Source organism: Perca flavescens, chromosome 8 (assembly GCF_004354835.1).
Source record: "Perca flavescens isolate YP-PL-M2 chromosome 8, PFLA_1.0, whole genome shotgun sequence".
Classification (NCBI taxonomy): domain Eukaryota; kingdom Metazoa; phylum Chordata; class Actinopteri; order Perciformes; family Percidae; genus Perca; species Perca flavescens.
The window spans coordinates 8049577-8059119 of NC_041338.1; positions in this window are offsets into that span (position 1 = coordinate 8049577).

Sequence of the window (9543 nt, forward strand, 5' to 3'; positions counted from 1 at the left end):
TTGTCCTTTTCGTTAACAGATAGATAATAGAAAATGTGCAGGATTGTGTACATTTGAGTGCTGGCGAGGAGGGGAGTTCATCCTCGCGTGTTCATGGTTCTGTATTTGTTTCAAGCCACATATGTTTTTACCCTATCAAATGCTGCTAGGGTTGATATCTTTTCAGTTTTCTGCAGTAAATGTAAGCCTGAACTTCCTCTTTTATCTAAAGTAGGAAATGATCAGCTATTCAATTTCCCCACAGATGTTCAAAAGTCAGTAAGGAAGCAGGGCACTGTGGGGGGTGTAAGTTTCTGCTGGAGTCTTCGATGCAAACACAGATAATATATTACTACATGAACCCCAAGCCTCATAGTACTTTGTACAAAAACAAATATATTGTATCTGTCTAAACTCAGAGCCTTTTTCCTGACCTTGGTTGCTACGGAAACATAACCACTCTCTGGTTGGTAACCAAGTCTTTTCTAATTGCTGTTGTCTTGGCAACAGCGCAACCAATGTAATCCAGAAAAGGCCACAATCCTAAATGTTTCCTGTTGCAGTACTGGCCATCTCGGAGCAGTCTCTAAACACACACAGACACATTTAATCATTTAGACAACAGTCGCCACCAAAGATCTTACAACTGTGGTTCACAGTGTGAGGTTTTTGGCTTTGGCAGGGTTGACACTGAAATACACACAGATATAAATTAACAGCACTTATGGATCTGCAATGTAAAGCACTTATTTTATTTAACAATTACGCTATGTTTATTTGATTTTTTTGTATATTCAACGTTCTGAACACAAACATGATTCCATCGCTTTTAAAAGAAACATTTGATTTTCTATTCAGGGGCTTTTCATGGTCAAAGCATAATAATAAGCTGTGTCGACTTTCCAATGTTAAAAGAACAGTTTAAAACACAAACACAAGAAAGGGGTCTGACTGTACGGTTCACACATTAATAAGATGTATGTTGCATCACAAAATATCACAAAATAAGCATTAGTAAACATTAGTACTAGGTATATTCTCCTTAATGGTGTGTGCAGTAATTCCCAACCAGACGCACTTGTACGCCAGGGGTACTACTACAATTGCCAGGACACAGAAGGATTGTAGAGTAAACAGGAAATAGGAATTAAGATTTGGTTAAAGATATTATTCATATATTGAGTCAACTGTGACATCTGGACACTACATGTTTTGTGATTGAGAGACAGATTGAAACTAAACTAACTAAAACAAGCGATGAATTTTGTTAGCTAACAGTTAGCTAAAAGTAATAGATAGTTCAAATAGTTAGTTAAAAGTAATAGATAGTTCAAATAGTTAGCTAAAGTAATGGATAGTTCAAATAGTTAGCTAAAAGTAATAGATAGCTCAACTAGTTAGCTAAAAGTAATGGATAAGAGTTCAAACAGTTAGCTGAAAGTAATGGATAGTTCAAATAGTTAGCTAAAAGTAATAGATAGTTCAACTAGTTAGCTAAAAGTAATGGAGAAGAGTTCAAACAGTTAGCTGAAAGTAATTGATAATTCAAATAGTTAGCTAAAAGTATTATTATAGTATTATAAGGATTATTAGGAACACCTGTAAGATTTCTCGTTAATGCAATTATCTAATCAACCAATCACACGGCAGGTGCTTCAATGCATTTAGGGGTGTGGTCCAGGTCTAGACAATATCCTGAACTCCAAACTGAATGTCAGAATGGGAAAGAAAGGTGATCTAAGCAACTTTGAGTGTGGCATGGTTGTTGGTGCAAGACAGGCTGGTCTGAGTATTTCACAATCTGCTCAGTTACTTGGATTTTCACGCACAACCATTTCTAGGGTTTACAAAGAATGATCTGAAAAAGGAAAAACAGGGGCTAAAATACCTTGTTGATGCTAGAGGTCAGATAAGAATTGGCCGACTGATTCCAGCTGATAGAAGATCAACTTTGACTCAAATAACCACTCGTTACAACCAAGGTATGCAGCAAAACATTTGTGAAGCCACAACACGAACAACCTTGAGGCGGATGGGCTACACCAGCAGAAGACCCTACCAGGTACCACTCATCTCAAAATAGGAAAATGAGGGTACAATTTGCACGAGCTCATCACATTGGACAGTTGAAGACTGGAAAAATGTTGCCTGGTCTGAGGAATCTTGATTTCTGTTGAGACATTCAGATGGTAGAGTCAGAATTTGGCGTAAACAGAATGAGAACATGGATCCGTCATGCCTTGTTAGCACTGTGCAGGCTTGTGGTGGTGGTGTAATGGTATGGGGGATGTTTTCTTGGCACACTTTAGGCCCCTTAGTACCAATTGGGCATTGTTTAAATGCCACAGCCTACATGAGCATTGTTCCTGACCATGTCCATCCCTTTATGACCACCATGTACCCATCCTCTGATGGCTACTTCCAGCAGGATAATGCACCATGTCACAAAGCTCGAATAATTTCAAATTGGTTTTTTGAACATGACAATGAGTTCACTGTACTAAAATGGCCCCCACAGTCACCAGATCTCACCCCAATAGAACATCTTTGGGATGTGGTGGAATGGGAGTTTCGTGCCCTGCATGTGCATCCCACAAATCTCCATCAACTGCAAGGTGCTATCCTATCAATATGGGCTAACATTTCTAAAGAATGCTTCCAGCACCTTGTTGAATCAATGCCACGAAGAATTAAGGAAGTTCTGAAGGTGAAAGGGGGTCAAACACGGTATTAGTAGGGTGTTCCTAATAATCCTTCGGGTGAGTGTAGTTAGCTAAACGTAATGGATAAGTAAAATAGTTAGCTAAAAGTAGAGCGGTAAGAATGTTCAACATATCAGTTAGCCATAAATTTGGCAATTTCCATTTTCACTTTTTAATGTGTGGTAACTTTATTATTGTAATATAAATATATGTAGATGTGGCTACACAATTTCAGTAAACAAGTTGTAGGCTTACCAAATCATTACTGTTCTATCTGTTATTTGGGGATAATGGGGTGAAAGTGTGTAGCAGTTTTTCTTACACCAAAGGGAGGATCCGAAAATATTAAAGTGTCCATATTATGAAAAACAATTGGGGTGGGGTGTTATTCTGTGTCTCTGGTGCTTCCACATGCATACAAACTTGGAGAAAAAAAACATCCATGCTGTTTTGAGTGAGAAATGGGTTTCTGAAAGATTCGTGCCTTCAGTCTCCGGGTGAGCTGTTCAAAATCTGCAGGGCTTTCTACGTCAGTAGCCGAGACGAGGTGGCTAACCGCTAGCATGCTACCTCGTTCTCAATGGCAAAACACAGCTACAACACACACAAGTTCACCATAATCTACAAAAGAACTACTTACATGTCCCTGTTCTGCAGGTATTCCACGCAAAGTTGGAAGTGCGCCCTCGTTTAGAAGAAGTCTCCTCCCTAATCCTGCCCTGTAACTGACCTGACTAGCTGATGTGATCCTTACCTAGCTACTGCGCATGTGCAACTGCCAACAAAGATGGTACAGAAGTGAGATGTCTCACGCTGTAGCTAAAACAGAGACCTGAACACAAAGGGTGAAAAGAGGAGCTGCAGCAATGTGCAGTACAACACAAACATGGTGTTTTGAAAATTAAACCATGTAAACCTATTCTGGTACAACCTCAAAATACAATTATGAACCTGAAAATGAGCATAATATGGGTGCTTTAATAATGCTGGGGAGGGTCTTGTTTTAAAAGAAAAAGTAACTATAAGCCCCCCTCCCTACTCCTGTTCATTTTTATGCAGTCCCTAACTAACATGTAGGAAATTACATGATTGTGTGATGATGCATAACATGGGTATAAAGTAAGTTTAATGTTGCTTCAGTGTGTGCCTGACTGACTGTTTTGCTAGGGGCCCACAATCCGTACAAGCCCCAATCACCAAAACAGAAACAGTAATCCAGAATTTGCAAACACAAACTCCTCTCCCAAATACTCATCAGTCCTGCCCTGAAATAGAGCAACATTATTTCCAAGAAGTTCCCTCTCTGCTGACTGTTGTTTCAAAATCACTCCATCACCAACAGTCATCTCTACTCTGATGGATTTACAGTATGAGCTTCAGTGAGGGGGTCATGTGGTTCAAGTTTTGCTACTCAAACTGGTAAAAAACTACAGGCGAGATGGTGAAGGAAGAATAATCATTGGATACAAGGTAGTGGCTGCAAAAAGGTCAGAAAAGATTTACTGGGGGGATTTCATTATCCCTTGACATATAAAAAGCAGCCATGTCCACTGATGACTGAAGGGCCCCAGTTTTATTACTCTGAAGATGGCTGCCATATTTCTCTCTCTCTGTGTTTGCTTTCATTGCTTTTGCTCCACTTTTTTTCTACAGTTGGATAGTGTAACTTCTCTTTGCTTTGATGGGAAATCTTCATCTGTAGGCTATCTTCACATTTCACTGAGTCATATCGTTATTAGGGGTCAAAGCCAGAGGGAGCTGGGATCCTGCATGCATCAGTTTTCCAGCAGTGTGGAAACCCTATTGTAATCGTAAGGATTTTTTTTCCCCCACGGTAAAAGCCCACGCCATACAAGTTATGTAAGTGTGGAACGTTCCCTGGAAAGGAAAAATGACACATATCCACCAGCAGGTGGCGCTATAAAAATAAGAATGGGTTTCGCCCTATAACTCCCACACCTTACAGTCAAAAACCTTATATCCATGCGTTCCCTGATTTCAGCTAAATCCCGTGATATAGGCCACATCCATGTCCGCCCAGACTTTTCTACCCGCAAAAGTGTTATTTATCGGAAACCTACTTTTTCGAACTCCTCCTAGGTCATGAGTCCGATTTGCAAAAAAAATTTGCATGTACCCTCTGTGGACCCTAATAACAAAAGGTTATCAGAAGAAGGCTTGAACGTTTTGCTTATCTTGGCAACAGTTATTCCGATTAACAAAAACCTCCACACAGTTGTTTCCCATGCTCCCCTGCGGCTCTGTGTCAAATTTGGGGTCAATCGGCCAATAGATAGCACTGTTTTTCAAATTTATTAAACAATTGCAAAATTTGCGATAAATGCAAAACCTACTTTTTCGTACTCCTCCTAGAGTGTAAGTCCAATCTGCACGAAACTTGGCATATAGCATGTCCAGATGGCCCTGACAAAAATGTATCGAAATAATTTTGCCAGGTTTCAAAATGCGTAAATTACGAATGAACAATTTATTTAGCTGGCGACCAAACACGTACGTCAGCATTTCTTGGTCAATGAAATGCTATCAACGCGAAACTTAAGATTCTTGTTTGCCATGCAACTCTGAGGTATCGGACCAAATTTGGCGAAGATTGCGTTACAAATACGAAAAGTTTACATGTCATGAAGGGTTCGTCGGATTTCTACGAAATTTGGAGGGGACCATCTAGGGCAACTCTTGAGGCCACAACTACAATGGTGCACTGATTGGTCAAAGTGGGTGTGTCCCAAATAATTTATACTCATCTTATATGCATTGATGCATACACAGTGGGAACTAAGAATGGGAATACACACACAAGACACGCACAAGACCCAACCACCACCTTTGCCCTCTTCATATCCATCACCTGTGTTTGGTATCGACCACACTTGATACTACATATAACACTATGACAGCGTCAACATTCCATTTCACACGGATTAGTACTCCAGCCATCTGAACAGCTGATTAAGACCAGTTCTGCATTTGTGGAGCCTCCTGGTGAGAACAATCAATTCACAACACCATCACCTAATGAGTGGAGGGAGCAGGTGGGAGCCCACTGAGGAGGGAAGGAGCGGGTCTAAATATTGACAGCAAATATTTGATTGAAGGGTAGGGGTGTTCCCCGACTCATAGATGTGTACTCAGACACAGAATGCACACACACTCCGAAACCCCAACCCACAATTTCAGGTGTTATCAGTGTCTACAGCTGTCTTTGACATGGAAAGACAGGGGAGGATGCTTCATATATGCACCTACACACACAGTCCTCGGGGCCTGCACCATGCTGAGACAAATACACAGCGTGAATGTGGTAGATGATACTGTGTGTGTGTGTGTGTGTGTGTGTGTGTGTGTGTTTATTCGTGTGTGCATATTATTTCTAACTGACTTCATATCTTTTGTAGACACACCCAGTTGGATGACAGCACATGGACAGACACAAAGACTAATCTCTAAGCAACACACACACACACACACACACACACACACACACACACCTGACTGAGCACCAGTTGGGGGGTTTCAGGTGGAAATCCGTAGGGAAGGCTTCGCAGCATGCTCAACCTAAAAATATAATGCCCTGGGATGTGAATAAACAATCACACTGTAACATTTGCCATTGCTACAGAAATAAGTACAAAAGAAGCTTAAAGAGACAAGCATCAGTTTTGCACAGAAATATATAACAGTATAATTGTTGAATAAGAGAGTGAAACAAGGACCTCTCACATGTGTGCTTTCATGCCTGTCAAGGACATGGTTACACTCCCAATTTGCATTTAGAAAACTAACATGTCAGCATGTCAGTGTCTCTCTTGCAGCAGAAGCTTTCCTTATTACAGGTAAAGAGAAACAGAGGTGAGTCTTAAAACTGATTTTGTTAGTTTAGTTCTGCAATTTCTGCATGCAGTAAAGAGTGTAGTTAGGTAGCCTGCTCTGGTCCCTGAGACCGGCGCTGTTCAGGTGATTCAACAGGTGATCAGAGTTCTCCACCTGCTGGATAAAATATAGAACTGCATCCTCTTCTTGGCCTACTTTCTTTGAACTACAATTACCATCTCTCTCTCTCTCTCTCTCTCTCTCTCTCTCTCTCACACACACACACACACACACACACACACACACTCTCTCTCTCTGTCAAATTCACTTTAAGTTAAAATCACTTAATTAATGTTAGATAAACAAATCTAAGCATCAAATTGTAGGAATTACATTTTTCACTTAAAAAGGGAAACATTTTGCACCACCATTTAAAGAAAGTGAGAAAAAAATGTGATTAAAAAATATGACTTTCTGCGCTTGAAACAATGTAACTATGGATATAAAGGCCTCATCTGAAGTGTACCATGTAGCCTACTAAACAACAGTAGTCGGGTAGTTAACATGTATTTACCCAAGTCCTGGACCTACTGTAATTACAGTTTAAAAGGTACTTTTATTTGAGTATTCATCTTATGCTACTTCTACTCTACCACATGTAGGTCTATCTGTACTTAGCTTTACAGATTTTACATTCAAAACATATTTTGAGCATATCTTATTTGATGGATTGCTGTAGGTTAAACTATCAACAGTATACAAAGTAGTCAAACTCCCCAGCAATCACTCAACACCCCCAGGAGCAGCTACAACAATCTGCTTATATAAATATGTCAATAATTCAGTTTAACATTTTAAAACAATACTTTTACACTGAATGCAGTCTCTTATTGCTTATATTTTATTTAATTGAAAAACCTTTTCTTGTAACTGAGTATTTCTCACTGTGCTACTCAACTAAATGATTTATGTCAATTAGCCATGCATTTGAGAATTCAGGTTAAGGAAAGTTTATGAATTTGACCTGGTGATCTTCCTGTAACAGTTACAGTTAATGTTACTTTAATACTGAAATGTGTTACCCTACAGATGTTGTTACCGTCTCTATCAGGTAGACGCAACTGAAATGATTTTCAAACTATATGACAACAGGGCGGTGGAACAGCTATAAAGCTCCACTAAAATACTGTAATGACAAAAAGGACGTGTCAACCTTAAAAACAAACCCAGGTTGCTAAAGGTTTCCCAAACTGTCCTAAATAGCAGTGCAAACTGCCATTTTAGACAGCAGTGTGCAGGACTCTTTATACGGAAGTGTATGCTGCCACAGCAGAAAAAGAAAAATGTATCAGTATCACGATATTATGTGAAATGTTTATTGTAATAACTATTTATTTTCACGTTAACATACAAACTTATCAAGTTATAATATAGTATTTATCACGTTATAACATGAAAAGTTTCCTGTTATAACGTGATCATTTATTGTTATAACGTGATACTTTTCATGTTATAACGTGATACCTTTCATGTTATAACGTGATAATTTATCTTGTTAGAACATGAAACTCCTGTTTAAATGAAGACACGGTGTGCGGACGAATAAATTGCAAAATATGGCTCATGTACACAATTTGATTAAGTCCTCCTACTTCATGCTTGGGCTGAGAGATGGCGAGATTCTGCTGCTAATGAGGGCGATGGATTATATTGTGATAAGTGTGTACACTAAGAAGGATTTTGAAATGGATGGTGCTGTATAGTAGGAAAAATAAAAGTCTCAGCCCATGATGAAGTAGAACTTAAAGGGTAACTACCGTTTTTTTCAACCAGGACCCTATATTACTATGTTGTGTAGTGACTAATGGGAACAACAATCTTTGACATTGGTCCAGTATTAAGCAAGATTGTTGCAGTTGTCAGCGGCAAAACAAGCTACAATGTAAGTTAATAGAGCAATTGTCCAGCTTGTATTTACCTTCACAAAAGTGCTTGTTTTGCCCCTGACAGGCTCAGATTAATATTGTCTGACAACATTATGGACAGGATTTCTAAGGAGGTTGACCTTTCTGATAAAGAGTAAGAAGAACATAAAAACATCTGCGAAACTGCGTTCCCACATGTTCCATGTAAATAAACAGTAATTTTAGCATTGGAAAATACACTTCATTCAAAGTCGACAGAAACAAAATAAAACCGGGAAAAGACGTTTTGGGTCGTCTTTCCACTTTTCCAACCATCACAACTCTAGTTGTGTTTGAAATAATCACATAGTTTACAGATTTACATGTGATATATGTTGGCTCTGTACACGCAAAAAGTATTGCTTTTTTTTTAGGCCTTTATTGACAGGACAGCTGAAGACATGTAAGGGAGGAGATGAGAGGGGGGAATGACATGCAGCAAAGGGCCACGGGGCAGAGTTGAACCTGGGCCCGCTGCGTTGAGGACTAAACCTCCATATATGGGCACCCGCTCTACCAACTGAGCTATCTGGGTACCTGAAAGGATTGCTTTTTTTAAATGGAGTCTGGTGGGTTTAGTGCTAGCGACTTCAGAGCTGTTTCTGGTTAAACCGAAAGGTCTCAAATAGGTTTTTAAAGGTCTATCTCTGAAGGGATCCTTTCCATTATGTTGTCAGACATTTAGAATATTAATCCTAGCCTGTCAGTGGCAAAACAAGCACTTTTGTGATGTTAAATAGGCTACAAGGTGGACAATTGCCCTATTAACTTACATTGAAGCTTGTTTCGCCGCTGCTGACTGCAGCATGCTTAACACTGGACCAATGTCAAAGATTGTTGATCCCATCAGTCACTTAGACACAAAAATATAGGAAAATAGAGTCCAGGCTGAAAAAAAATGCTATGTTACCCTTTAAATCTTGTTTACGAGCCATAATTTGCAATGTATTTGTCCGCACGCCGTGTCTTCATTTAAACAGGAGTTTCATGTTCAATATATATAAAGATATAGTATCACATTATAAAGCGAAAAGTATCACGTTATAACAATAAATGATCATGTTCTA